We start from the raw sequence: 15259 nt of genomic DNA on the forward strand, positions 1-15259 counted from the left end.
AGAGAGACAGAGAGAGAGAGAGAGAGACAGAGAGAGAGAGACAGAGACAGAGAGACAGAGACAGAGAGACAGAGACAGAGACAGAGAGAGACAGACAGACAGAGACAGAGACAGACAGAGACAGACAGAGACAGAGAGAGAGAGAGAGAGAGAGGCAGAGAGAGAGAGAGACAGAGAGAGAGACAGAGAGACAGAGACAGAGACAGAGAGAGACAGACAGACAGAGACAGAGACAGACAGAGACAGACAGAGACAGAGAGAGAGAGAGAGAGAGAGAGAGAGAGAGAGAGAGAGAGAGAGAGAGAGAGAGAGAGAGAGAGAGAGAGAGAGTTGTTTTGAAAGTTTTGAGAATGTCTTGTTCTGAAAGGGCCACATGTTGCATCCTGCACAGGGAAAAGTTGGAAGATTGGAAGAGTTAGAAGACACCCGTGAGTTACTTCTATGCGTTCAGGTTGTGTCAGGAAGCAGCCGCTTGCGATGGCTGTGCAAACGAGCGTGAGCGCACACACACACACACACACACACACACACAAACACACTGTGACAGATGACCTATTGAAATAATTTCAGAGCAGCTCTGTGGTTGCTACGACAACCAATGCTCTCTTGGCTTTCATCTGGCCATGTGACAGCGACTTTGACGTCAGCTGGAGGCTGAGTCTGTGGTTTAGTCCATCGAGCCAAAGGCTTGTGAGAATCTGTTGGATGCTGGACTTATCTCCGCTTGCTCCCGCTGCCGCTGTCTCTGCTGCCGCTGCCGCCGCTGCCACAGCTGCTGCCGCCGCGGCCGCCTCCACCGCTGCTTTCCAGGGGTTGCCGGAGCATGGACTATTAAAGTCCTGCATTTCTTCCGTGTGAGGTAACCACTTTTGCTTTACATTCTAGCCAGATATTTTTAAAGCTTACTGTGGGGATGTCTTACCCCATACACCCCACCCCCGGTTGCTGCAAGTTTGTCTTAATGGGCAATTGAAGGAATCTTTTTTTTTTTTAAATGTGAGCCAGCTTCCAGTGGCCAGCAATGAGTGCAGCCCCGGAGGCTCAGCTCAGTGGGGCGGGATGGTCCCAGCCAAATCATCCTTCCTGCTCCAGCATTTGCTCAAGGACCACACTGCCCCAGGGGAGCAGCTGGTCCTGCTTGGGCCAGATCACTCCCTCCTGCATTCCAACAGTCGCTTTCTCTGACATTGTTGGGGATTTCAAACTCCGGGGAAGCTAGAGCGACAGTCTCTCGTTCGTTACTTTACCATCCGCTACCCTCTCTTCGCCAGCTCCAGCGGAGGACACTTTGAAACTTGGTTTCTATTTTCGTTTGCAGGGTTCATAATTAGCAACAATGGGAACAGAGCGAAAGGAACACCAAACACAAACAAAAGTTTGTGTGTGCGTGTTTCCTTTTAAAATAAGGTCCCTTTCAGTGCACATTAGGTTCGGACAATAGGAGGGAGGGCCTTTATCAGTTCCTTAGCTGGTCTGTAAACTGGAGTGTGTGTGTGTGTGTGTGTGTGTGTGTGTGTGTGTGTGTGTGTGTGTGTGTGTGCATTGTGTACAGGGCCCTGTAAAAAAAATTTTTTTTTTTAAATTACAGTCAGAATTGTGCCAAGGAAATAGTGCTGTATGTAAGTGATGCTGGGTGCCCAAGCATTTCCTTTCCTTTTATATAGAAATGAAGAATCTAATATCTCATCTTCTCCCTGCTCCCTCAAAAAAAAAAAAAAAGATTAGGTTATAAATTCCAATTTCTTTTAAAAAGTGACATTGGAACTTCTTTGCCAAAGGGGTTAGTGAAGCTGCTTGGGTCAAAAAAAAAGAGAACTCATGACTTAAATAAGAAATGAATAATTCTTATTCAAATCTAAATGTAAAGATGCTAAATCTAACATTTTTTACTCAAATGTGTGAGGTAAAGATCAGTCCATTCAAGACTAGCTTGTAGTTGATACCACCACCAACTACCGCCTTTGGGAGGTGGGGGCAGAAGTGATGATAGCTTGTAAAAGCCCACTTCCTTATAGCTTTCATTGCACCTGGGTACAGTAAATGGTTTAGGTTGCATTTTCTCAATACTATTGGTCCATTCGCTTTGGACCTTGGTATTACTTAGCAGACCTGTTAAATGCCACAAGTAAATGATTTTGCAGGTTGTGATTCTAAGAAAAAAACAAAGAACTTGATATTGGGGAATTCTTTAAAGTTCTGATTTTAATGTTCACCTGACCTCAGAATCTTTTAACTTAGCATAGATTTGCAGTCCCACTTGATCCGATAGCATCATACCTAAGTGCCTCCTGTGTTCCAAGGTCTGCAGAAGAGATGCATCTTAATTATTTGTGTATGCTTTGTGAATTGTCAAATTTTACTGTGCCTGACACATTACCTGGATTTTTAGTGACTTATTCTGTACTCAGCTGTAATGATGAATGCGATAAATGTCAGTATTTGGAGTGATTTTCATTGAGTGTAGGTATATGTGTGTGTATAGTATACAGAAATAATATATAGACACATATATGATATGTACACATGACATGTGTGCATATTTATATGAACATATATAAATATATCTATATACATAAGCAGCTAGGTGGTGTGGTAGATAGAACGTCTGGCCTGGAGTCTGGAAGACTCATTTTTTTTAGTTCACATCTGGGCTCAGGCACTTAGTAATGGTGTGACCCCAGGCAAGTCACTTAACCCTGTTTGCCTCAGTTTCCTCATCTGTAAAATGAGTTGGAGAAAGAAATAGAAAACCACTCAAGTATCTTTGCCAAGAAAACCCCAAATGAGGTCATGAAAAGTCAGACATGATTGAAGAACAGCAACAAAATATATATTCACATCACTCATTTGGTCTTAATATAAGCTTCAGACTAGGGTCACCCATGAAGGAACTGCCAGATAGTGTCAGTGCATTCAAGCCACATCTACAAAGGCAACATATCATGAATTAGTCAAAATTAGCCAGAAGCTAAATTCTTAATATCCTTAGAAATATATATTAATTGAAATGCTATACTGCAGTTGAGCATGGACCATTAATTCCGTCATCTAAAAACCCACTTAAAATCCCATCATTAAAAAGGGCTTGCCTTGGTGATAACCGACTTTTAGCCAAGGATTTAGATTGAGTTGAATGAGGAAATCTTATTCATCTCAATTCAAGGGATCTCAGATTGTTCTGACACTGTCGCTACATCTCTCTTCACTTAGGAATAGTAAAATAATGGAGTATGAATCTCAGAAGCATGATATAAGAATATAGGAGAACTTAGCTGTTTGATCCTATGGATCAGTGAGAAAATTTTTGTTGCTGGTGGGCCATCCCAGTGCTAAGAAGACATTTGTTGTTTTTTTCTTGAGTCAAAAATAAGAACGTTAGAGCTTAGAAAGGGCATGAGAGATCATTTGGCCCAGCTCTTTTTATAGCAGTGAAAATATAGGTGTATCAAGCTGGTGTCAGACTCTTCTTCAGAAGACATCAGACTGATCCCAGAAGCACAGCATCATAGAATTTCCAAATTGAAAGGGCTCCTAGCGGTTATATTGTCCAACCCATACCTGACCAGGAATACCTTCTCCTGCCATCATCAACAAGTGGCCATCTAGCTTTTGCTTGATCACTTCCTTACATATATAGGTTGGTGGGAATGACATTATTTAGAGTGTATTATGGTTCCAACATTTGTGTACCAGTTAATTGAATTATATGTTGAGAAAACCAAAACAGTTCATACAACTATCTTCTTCTTCATACACTACCTTACTATTTTCACCATTGTCAACATCCATTTTGACCCTCACAGTTCATAATAACTTGTTCCCTCTCTTCTGCTTGGAAACAGATTTGTGTGAGTATGAGGTATTAAAAAAAAAATTCTACCCTCCGTTGAAACTCCATGTCAGCCTTGCATTTACCTGTGGCATTTTGAAATGAAATACTCTTCTCCATTTGGATAGGCATTAAGACGAACAATGCTAGTGTTAACTTAAAGTATGCAAATCAGCCCTTCCTCCCTTCTGTCAAGGTATAGTCTTATATAGTACACACAAAGGTACCTGTAACTGTTCAAAGAATGCTGGTGTCTACACAAAGAATTCAACATGGTAGATGAGATCGGGACTGAAAAAATAAGAAAGGCCTCTTCATTCCCATAAAATTAGATATGGGTGCTACAGAACTTAACTGATACTCTGGTTTTATGTAACACACACTCATCTGGTTGAACAAGTTAGCAGTCCTCAGTGCTAACTGGGGATTTACATGCATCACACCCAGAGACAACTACAGTGAAATCAATTTAAATCAGAGCTATGATTTACTTTCATCAGTAGAATCTGTGGTTAGAACTGCACAGTTGCAGATAATTGAAAAATTCAGAAAATTTTCCATATAATCCAAACCCTAACCCTTACCCCTCCTCTATGCCCCTCCAAAACAATTTGCCTCATATATTGGTAAGCCTAAGTGAGATGGAAGGGTTTGGTCTGAATTGTCTAGAGCAGACGTGGGGAACCTGCAGTCTCCTGTGGCCTTCTAGGTCCTTGGATGTGGCCTTTTGACTGAGTTTAAGTTTTACAGAACAACTTTTATTAAAGGGATTTGTTCTGTGATGTTTGGATTCAACCGAAGGGCCACACTTAAGGACCTAGAAAGCCACAAGTGGCCTCAAGTGTTCAGTTTCCACCACCCTGGGTCTAGAGTCAATTCCATTGCATTCCATGACCATTTACTAACATTCTCTTTAATCATGTTATTGTAGCTGTTATACCTCATTTCCCAACCTCACTCTGCATGAACAGACAGCCTGATTTTTCTTCTTAAACTAGCTATCAAACTTTTCAGCTGGTTGGTCTGCAGTGAAGCTATCACTTGAGGTGCATCAGCATCAACCCTCTTAATGTAAGTGCACAGAATGAGAGCTGTGACATTTTGCACAAGCTGTTATTTCCACTCCTTCCAGATGCCTACATTTGAGATGGAAGCTTAGCAACTTCCCCTTGGTAAGTTCCCTGAGGGATTACAAAAGAGGATTTCCTAAAATGGTTTTCATACTTTGGGGATAGAAAAGAGCACCTGCATAATGGGGAATGCATGTCTCAGGAACTACTTGCTAAAAGAATTTGGGAAAGGGCTCGAATGCCTGACTTTTGTTATCCTGAATTTTAGTCCCTTACAGTACAAAGAGTAAGATTTAGGATTAGTGGAAGAATGGCACATTTTGTATATTTCCATTTAAGTAAAAGTTTGTGATTGAAAGCTACCTAGAAAGTATGTTTTGAAATATATTTTCTTATGATGCTTTCTAAGAGGGACCGTGAGAAATCAGGGGTCATTTCTGCCTGATATTCAATATTCATATAGATTTGTGAGCTTACCAACCTGGAGTTTCCTACAATAAAGATTGTGAACCAATATGTGACTGATATTAATATTATATTCAAAATTGTAACTGTTAGGGCCTTCCCTCTCCCCAAATGATATTATACATAAATACATATGTACATACATATACACACATATATACACATCTATCTATATATGTTAAACATATATATTCTAAACATATATACACACATATATATCTGTTTAAATGTTATATCCTCCCTCTGCCTCTGCCTTGTAAAATCTAGGCTTCCTGAGGACAAGAACTATTTTTCAGTTTGTCTTTTTATCTTCAGTTTATAATACTCACTGTGCCTTACACATAGTAGGCATTTAACTGGTATGGTTTATACACAAGTAGACATGGATTGGTAAATAACAGAGCTCAGTGGGAGTCAAGTTCTTTCCTTTAAGGACAATCTGCTCTTTTATCTGTGTTGAACTTCAGTCATTATTAGGATTTATATCTTTTAAGAGTTTTTCACAGGAGGCATAGCACCATGATTTAACATTGACCAGGATTTTTGCAGTCCTCTGACCATAGTGCATCAGGATTGAGTAGAATTTGCAGGTAGGAAATGCCTAGGCTGGATGTTCTAGCATGGGAGACACATCCATATTTTCCAAGAGCTGCCATGATGACTCCAAGAAATCTTCATGTTCCCCACGATTTTTTGTTCTGGTGCAAGGATGATATTTTCTAGGGTGATCAAGATTTTCCTTGCCTTCATGAGCTTAACTCCCATCCTTACAGGGATAAATGTTAAGCACTGTGTTTGCTATTTCTTGGCTCTTCTTTCAGCTCTGTGACTCCCACAGCCTTTGGGATGATTCATGCTGCTAAAACCACCATCTAGATTCGGATGACTGGATATTTACAACAGCCTTGTAGATAGATCAAAAAATATCGGCCTACAAAAGTCATCCCACACCTGCTGGTGATGATGGATTACATGGTGAACATTCATAGCCCAAGGTATTATCAAGCAGCCCAGCAACAATTTTTTTATTAACTAACTAGCCCTGCACTTTATGAGATTAAGTATGACCTTGTGGAAAGCGCTTGGACCTGGGGCCAGGAGAGATCTGGGTTCAGATTCCACCTCTAACATTGACCAGCTTACCAGTAAATAACTTTGGTAAGTCACTTAACTTTTCTACCTTGGTTTCTTCATCTGTAAAATGGAGATAATAAAACCTGTAGTATTTACTTCAGAGAACCACAGAGCTGGAGCTGGAAGAACATCAGAAATCCTCTAGTTTAACCTTCTTATGAGGAAAGTGAGGCCCCAGAGAATTTAAGTGATTTGGCCAAGATAATACAGAAAAGCAGAATCAGGATTTGAATTGACCATTCATAGACTTAGAGCTGTAAGGTCAGCTGTCTAACCTGTGAGGAAACTCAGGCCCACAGATATTAAGTAAGTAGCTGAGGCAGGATTTGAAAGTCTTCAGGTGCCAAACCCAGTTCTCTTTCCATTGAGGGAAATTATGAGGTAATAGATGCTTGGCAAATCTTAAGTTATTAGAGTTATTACAGTGTACTGCTGTAAGCCTTGTGTCAGAGATCTCACCAATGTGAAGGGCCTAGGGATGTCTTTTGCAAAATCACAATTCTTCCCCTTTTCCCTTCTACACCCCCCCAACTTCCAGAGAAAATCTCTCCTTTGGACAACCCAGTAGGATGACACCAGATTCCTACTTGCTAATATTGTTGGCCACAAGGTAGCAAAAAGGTAGTCTTAGTAAAAGGAGAAAAAGTGAATAACAATCCATCAACCATCATATATCATGCAACAAATAACTAAATAGTAGTCCGTGATTTAGCAATTTGGACTTACAAATTATCTGTATCTCTCAACAAGCAGGAACAGAGGGCTTGCTTCTGGGTCTACTAGCCCTGAATAACTTGATTCTGAAAACCTAGAAGTTTTCTTTCTCTTATGTAAATATAAGAGAATATAAGAATATAAGCTAGGTGACACAATGAATAAAGTGATAGTCTTGGAATCAAGAAAGACCTGAGTTCAAATCTAGCCCTGGACAAGTTACTTGACTCTGTTTGCCTTAGTTTCCTCATCTGTAAAATGAGCTGGAGAAGGAAATGGCAAACCACTTCAGTATCTTTGCCAAGAAAACCCCAAACGGGGAGGGGGGCGGGGTTCCCAGGCACAACTAAAACGACTAAGCAGCAACAAACAATATATAAATATAAAAAGTTAACATTTCTTAGGCCCATGTAGAATAGAGCCTCCTCTTAGAATCTCTAGAGAATAACTTTTCTCTTATACAGCTGTGGAGAAATATCTTTGCTTGTGCAGATGTAGATTCCTTCTCTTAAATTGATATATTGGGATTATGGGGAAGTGCTTAGTTAAATTGACAGAAACGCCTTAAGAAAAAAAAAAAAGGATAACTTACTAACAATTGTTTGTTAAAAAAAATTAATTTCCTACAGAATTGTGAGCTTTCTTATCCTCAGTCTATCAATCCATAAGCACATACTGACCAGCCACTAAGTGCCAGGAAATAGAAATACAAAGACAGAGTGAAACAATCCTTGATTGCCAGAGGCTTACAGACCAGCCCTAGGGGACAACATGTATATGTGTGTGTGTGTTTATGTGTGTGTATATATATACATATACATACACATATGCACACAATCTATATGGTATATATACATACACATATACATACATACATATATGTATGGAGGGGGGAAAGAGAGAGAGACAGAGAGACAGAGACAGAGACAGAGAGAATGTGCACATATATACAGAATAGGAGCAAAGGTAATTTTGAGAAGGGCTCTATCAGTTAGGGGTGGTGGTGGTTAGGGAGGGGGGTAGAAGGTAGGAATAGAATGAGTAAAGGTTTTATTTAGAAGGTTGCTGTTGAACTGAGCCTGAAAGGGAAAAGAAGGGGTTCCAAAAAGCTGAGGTGAGGAGGAAGTTACAGGCACCAGGGACAGTGAAATCCTATGCAGGAGGAAGAGGAAGAAGGCCAGTTTTCCCTGAGCATTGCATGTTAAAGTTCTCCCAGCAGAGTCTGACTACTTGTCAGGATGTTGTGGGGGGAGGAGGTGATTTATATCTCAGGTGTGTGGTTGGACAAGAAAGACTTTGAGATGCCTTTGAACTTAGCTTCTGTGAAACCTCAGCCAGCCCTGCCTAGTGTCCTTTCAACATCCCTCCCAGTAGTGCTGGGCATCCAAAACCCAGGAATTACTTCATTTTTTGTCTAGTGACTGACGGGGCTCAGCCATCGGCCTTCCTCTTACATCAGACAAAATGTAGACTTCGTGCAGTCACCTTGACCTTGAAGTGGTTCCAGTCACAAGTAAGGTGAGGTCTTAGTTTAAAAAGCTTGTTAAGTGTGTTTGTCCTGAGGGTGATTACTTAGTTTTGACTTTCAGAAACCTGTCCTTTCTACTGTACCACTCTTCCTCAAGTCCCAAGCTGAATAATTTCGTATATGACCTTATAGGCATTAGGGAACTTTAGGTTCTTGAGTAGGGAAATAAAGCTTTTGAAGAGATAGAATCTGTGTTTGGCCTTGGGGAAGTCACTTAAGGTCTTGGGACATTCATTTCCTCTTAGATATAATGGACTCTTTAGACCAGATGTTTTCTAAATTCCTATCCTATTTTAGATCCCATGAAGTGTTATGATGAAATGGAGCATGTGTATGAAGTTATTGAACTATATTTTCAATTCTTTTTTTTAAATGTTACTTTTAAATTCAGACAACTTATTTTTATAGGTCTGAAATTATAGCTTGATCTATAGATGGGGAAATTTAGATAGAGAGGAAGAAAGGGAGACACAGAAAGACAGAGAGAGGGAGAGGAGGGAGGGAGTGAGTGAGAGAGAACATTTATTAAGCACTTCAAAGCAATATAAATATAAGTAAGGAAGACAGTTGCTGCCCTTAAGGAGTTTTTTCCTTCCCTACTTGCTTTTCCTTCCTTCCTTCCTTCCTTCCTTCCTTCCTTCCTTCTTTCTTCTTCCTTTTTCTTCCTTCTTTCTTCTCCTTCCTCTTTTTTCTTCTTCATATCCTTCTCCTTTTTCTTCCTTTTCTTCCTCCTCTCTCACTGTCTCTATCTCTCTGTTTCTCTTTCATATTTACCTCAAAGGTATAGCAAAAACCAAACATACAAACAATTCTCCCCATCACCTGGGGGACATAATCGTTCCTCACCACCTCTGCCAAGAAGAAGGACATTAGATTTACAGCTTAACTCAATCCCTAAATAGCAGCGTCCTGCCAAGTTTACAAGTTCAATGTCTGCCCCCCCCACCCCCAAGTTCATGTCTTGGCACCCTGGCTTCTCAGGGCTTCCCTCTTGGGCTGGCAGCCACATCCTGCCTGGAATCCTGTCAGTAGGGTTGCCAAGACTGAAACTCCCAAGCTCCCAGGTCCTGAGCTTCTCCTGCCTGCACCTAGAACTGAAAAGAACAAACAAGAGAGACTTCAAGCCTGATTCTTGAGGCCACATGGCTTAAAGGAAGAAGAGGAAGATAGCTCCTTCCAGCTTAGTGAATGGTGCCCATGCTTCAGGTGGGTGAGCTCTTCACCCCCCTGGAAACAGCTGAAAAAGAGAGGAGGGAGCCATCATTTTAATAGGGGAAGGCATCCTATAAAGGGGAGCTAGTAAGGACTGTGGCACAGTCTGGAGATGGACTGAAAGTAGTCTGAAGGCCCAGCCGGTTCCAGGAAAGGTAAATAAAAATTCACTTATCAGAGAACAGGGTGTCTCCAAGCTTCCTGTGGGAAGGAGGTAGGATGACTGGGGTAGGAGAGGCATGCTATAGAGATGCACACAGTTAGATGTGTGAGTTTCTTATTAGAGATGTTCCAAGTTTTAAAGGGTTAAAGAGCAGCCCCAGCCCATTGTAATCAATCAACCACCCGCAAGCATTTATTAAATGCTCTTCAAGTGTCTCGACACTGTAGTCTCTGTGGTGAAAAATATTATGCCAGTAGACTTTTTGCGTTTAGGGAGGTGACATTTTTGTAAAGCATTTCTACAAAGACCTTTTCCATTTACAATCTCCATCTAGTAGAAAGTCTATTGAAGTAGGAATTATCAGTCCTGTATTCTAGTTCCATCTCTGTCACTAACTAGTTGTGTAATTATGGGCAGTTCTTTCAGCTCCCTGGAACCCAGGATCCTTCTCTGTAAAATGATGGACCTCTCTAAGGACTTTTCAGCTTCGAGGCCTATATTTCTATAATTTCTCTTTTACCTAGAACAACGGCATTTTCCTTCAGGGGCCAGCCCAGTGGTTAATGTATGCTCGTAAGGATAATCCCCAGGCACTGTAGCATCTTAACGTACTTTCTAAATCTTCTGTGAAAAATCAAATTAGGTTCTCTATGGTCTTAGTTATCCTACTATCTACTCAATAGCTGGATTCCCAAATTAGATTCTTTGGACTAACAGAATTTTGGAGCTAAAAGGAATCTTAGACTCAACCAGTCTAATGACAGTCCATATTTCACCTTGGAAAATAAGCTATTAAAATTTGCAGTCAGAAAATTATTTTTTCCAATTACAATGTCCATCTTCAAAAATTTTTTATCCCTTTTCCAACTCTGAAAGCCCAATCAGTTTCCTTTTGGAAAATGGATTTTTTTTTCTTTCTCAGGCCCCAAAATACTTTCACATACTGTGATCGAAAAGTAGGCATCCTAATAATAGCTTTATGGTTTACAAAGCACTTTATGTATATTGAATTTGATCCTCACAAAACCCTGAGACGTAGGCGCTATTATTATCCCCATTTTAGGAATGAGGGAGCTGAAGCAGACAGAGGTTGAGTGACTTGGCCAGGATCAGACAATTTATAAGTGTCTCAGGCAGAATTAGTACTCAGATCTTCCTAGTTCTAAGTTCAACACTTAATACAATGGGCTACCAAACAGCTAGAACTAAGAAACCATTAACTGTCTAGTAAATATTACTCTGCTGGCAAGAAAAAACTTGATTTTGATAAAATCAAGAAATGTCTTGTAAAACACCCATATCAAAAATAACCTCTTGAAAACTACGTGTAGTATTTATTCTATAGGTTTTCTTGAAATGGAAATTTATTGCATTATGTTGAATCCTCTCTCATGTTCTGTTGTGTACATGACAATGTATTTTTTCTTTTCTAATTTTTTATTTAAGTTTAAAATACATTTGAAAACCTAAAAAAATAAATCACGTACCCATTTAGAAATTTAAAAAAAAGCTTTTGCATCTGTAAAATAGAGATAACAATAATAGCACCTACCTCCCAGGAGTGTTGTGAAGACAAAACTGAGACATTTGTAAAGCATTTTATAGACCAAGTGTTCTTTTTTATAAACTCATAAATCCCTAGGAAACCTAAAGAATTTTTTCTTACAGGACACAGGAAAGTTTTAAAAGCAGAAATGAAAACAACTTTCTAGTATCTTTCTCTTGCAGAACTTCTATAATTAATAAAAGCAGCCGAAGAGATGACAGTTGGGCCATGATGACTGTATTCAAGGATCTGAAAGTCTGTCATGTGGAAGAAAGATTAGCCCTGTTTTGCTTGGCCCCAGAGAGCAGAACTAGGAGCAGGGGGTAGAAATCAAAAAGACAATTTTAGACTTAGTGTCAGTAAAACTTCCTAAAAATCAGTGGAATAGGCAGCCTCAGGAAATTATGGGCTTCTACCAAACCCTTCTCCTCCCACACTGAAATTCTTCAAGTAAAGGGTGACTCTTCAACTGTTGGGTATGTTCAGGTTAATGTTTAACAATCAGCTCTCCAGAAAAAAAATGTACATAATATGCATTTTCAAGTTTAATATGCTTTATTAAATTTTGTCCACTGCTTTCTTAAATTGAAATAATCAACAGAACAATCAATCAAGCCCTGATTTGTAGCATTTGTCATTTCCAGGGTATAAATATTCACATTGAAAATTTAACATTCAGCCAGTTAGAGCTCGCTCCAGCACAGCTTTGAGTGTATTGTAGGTCTTTTGTTCTGATATCCTCTAAGTCCCCTTCAACTGTTGAGATTGTGTGATTCTTGGTGCCTACTCCTAATGGGTTGAAGCCTTAGATTCTCGTCTCTGAAACTTTGAGTTGCTCAGGAAGCCTAAATGCAAGTATCAAGAAGTGGAAATTTGGGCTAATTATCCCCATACTACAAACATGAACATGTACAAAGGCCAAGGGGGAAAATGGGAGTGAGCAGACGGATTTGTTCTCGGTTATCCAATTTGGCCGCATCCCTTCATCATGTTTTCCCTCTCTATCCTTCATTCTGCCCATGTAGTCACATCTGTGTAATGTTTGTCTTGTATGTTCTTATAGGGTTGAGGGATAGCTTTCTCAGCCGGGAGAAGGATAGCCCTAATGATTCTGGGATCAAGAGCTCAGTCTCCGTGAGAGTTATTATAACATCATAGATGTAAAGAGGAAAGGGGTTTTCAAGGTCAACTGCTCCAACTTTGCCATTTTAATTGTTGTAGTTGTTCGTCCTTTGTTCTAGAAGAGGACCAATGACATCAGGAGGGTGATGTCTTGACTTGCAAGTGAATTGGATTTAAGTGAGGCCGAGCTGTGCAAAGTCATCAGCCTCACTTTCTCCTCCAGAGTCCTCTGAGTCCAGTGTCAAGGCACAGGTCTAGAGGACTGTGGATGGCTCCTGCCATTTTAATAATAATTGCTAACATTTGCATAGGGCATTGGGGTTTGTGAAGCACTTTGCACGCATTATTTCATCGTATCCTCACAACCCTGTGAGGTTGTTGCTATTATTATCCCCATTTTACAAATGGGGAAACTGAGACTCAGAGAGTTTAAAAGACTTGCCCAGGGTCATATAGCTGATAAATCTCTAAGACAGGATTTGGACCTAGGTTTTTCCGATTGTCAAGCCCAGTGCTCTATACACTATCTCATGCTACCTCTTAGATAAGGAAAATGAGGGCCAAAGAAATTAGGAGACAGAAGAGTGTTCACTGGATTTAAAGTCATAGGCACTGGCTTCTGGCTTAAGTAACTGCAGGATTGGTCAATTTGTTTAACCTCTATTAGCCTCAGTTTCCTCAACTGTAAAATGGCCTAGATACTCTTAGTGGGCCCTTCCAGCTCTAAATGTAAGTGACTTGTCTGAGATCACAGAGGTACTGAGTGGTAAATTAGGGTTTAGCTTTCCTCTGGTCTCTGACCACACCTAATCCCGGCCAGACATATTGTAAACGCAGGGAGTGGGTACAATGGGGCAAAATCAAGCAAGTGAATGTGAATAATAGAGTGCCAATCTGACCCCATTGCAGGGAAAGATACTTAGAGCATAAGTCCTACTGAGAACAGGTCAGAGGCTTTGTCTTCAGGTATGAAAGGCAGGAAACTGATTCCTTAAGGATCAAATCTAAGTCGTTGGGGAGAAGAACGTGATGCTTTTGATTCTTTGTGCAGCCAGCTTCAGTCACTTCTCTGAGCCCCTTTCTTTCCTGAGTGGCAGCCTGATTACAGGGTTCTCACCAGCTTTGCCAGGTCAGTGAGTGCAGATCCAATTAGGACAATTAGATTTCGGCAGAGAAGCTGGTTGCTATATTCTATAGGTGTCAATCAAACGTCTGTTCCCTGCCTGCTTTGTGTGTTCCCATGTTCGTGAGGGACTGGGTAATTAGAAAATCCTACCGGCCCTGGTTTTGGATTCACATTACAGACTTTGCATGTGCTGGCATCAAATGCTATCAAGTGCACATAGCCCATAGATTGAAGGAGTGGTCGGAAACCTCAGACCCATAAACAGCCATGAGACTTCTGTGGCCAGCTTGCTTTTGGTGATATATGAGGACAGTGTTTGAGAGTCTTGATGTTTCCCCAAATTCCCCAGCTCACCACTTCCTCAACTGTGCTATAACATAAAGTATGTTGCCTGACAAGTCTTCCCCAAGGCCCTGTGACCCTTCCAGCTTGGGCATCCTGAGAACACTGCCTGCTTTCCAGGCAATTTGAAAACACATCGGTCCCTTGAGGCAGCAAAGTAGAGGATTAGGCTTAGAGTCATGAAGACCTGAGTTCAAATTGTGCTTCAGGGGCTTATTAGTTATGTGACTTTGAGTAAGTCATTGAATCTCAGTTATTTTCAGTCTCCTTATTTATAAAATAGGGAAGATATTATGAGGATATAATGAAATAACGTAAGCAAAAAGCTTTGTAAAGCATGAAATGCTATAGAAATGCTAGTTATTATTAATAATTTTATATCATTGAAGAACAATGTATTTTACCCAAAAAGACAATTTATGGGATTATAGATTTGTTTTTGTTGTTCGGTTGTGTCTGACTTTTTGTGGCACCATTTGGGGTTTCTTGGCAAAGATTTACTGGTGTGGTTTGCCATTTCCCTCTCCAACTCATTTTCAGATGAGGAAACTGAGGCAACCAGAATTAAATGACTTGTGCACAGTCATACCCCTAATAAGGATCTGAAGTCAAATTTGACCTCAAGATGAGTCCCTCTGATCCAAGTCCCATGCTGTATTCACTGTACCACATAGCTACCCCAGTCAGACCTATACTTTAAGTACTCACTTAAAGTGAGGTAACCCCCATTCAGGGAATAGGCCTCTTTAAAAAGTGAGTCAAGGGAATGTCACCTTTAATTAGAAACAAGAAAAGAAAAAAAAAATCTAACTGGGAAGGGAATATCCTCAAGGTTGCTGTTCCAAAGAGAAACAGTTAACATTGACATTCATTCTAAGTCTGGAGGGCCCAAAATAGAGGCATTAAGTGGAGCTTGGGCAGGGACCTATTGTGGTCCAACCTATGAGCTTCAGAGTGAACTGGGAGGAAGGAAGGAAGGAAGGAAGGAAGGAAGGAAGGAAGGAAGGA

At 40.4% G+C, this 15259-nt stretch overlaps 1 protein-coding gene across 5 annotated transcripts in view; it reads left to right on the forward strand.

Annotated features, from left to right (window-relative positions):
• Positions 1–15259, forward strand: part of NCALD (neurocalcin delta) — a 586363-nt gene that overhangs the window by 473440 nt on the left and 97664 nt on the right. Inside the window, exon 1 of one of the 5 annotated variants that reach the window (XM_069081041.1) lies at positions 586–859. The exons of 3 other annotated variants lie outside the window; for them this stretch is intronic. The gene's annotated coding sequence lies outside the window, so the exon portion shown is untranslated. Of the gene's footprint in view, positions 1–585; positions 860–15259 lie in introns of those variants that run through there. One more of the 5 variants, XM_069081043.1, reaches the window with a different exon arrangement.

This window comes from Petaurus breviceps, unplaced genomic scaffold (assembly GCF_028583685.1).
Source record: "Petaurus breviceps papuanus isolate PSGF00001 unplaced genomic scaffold, PetGlider_PUasm1.0 98, whole genome shotgun sequence".
NCBI lineage: Eukaryota > Metazoa > Chordata > Mammalia > Diprotodontia > Petauridae > Petaurus > Petaurus breviceps.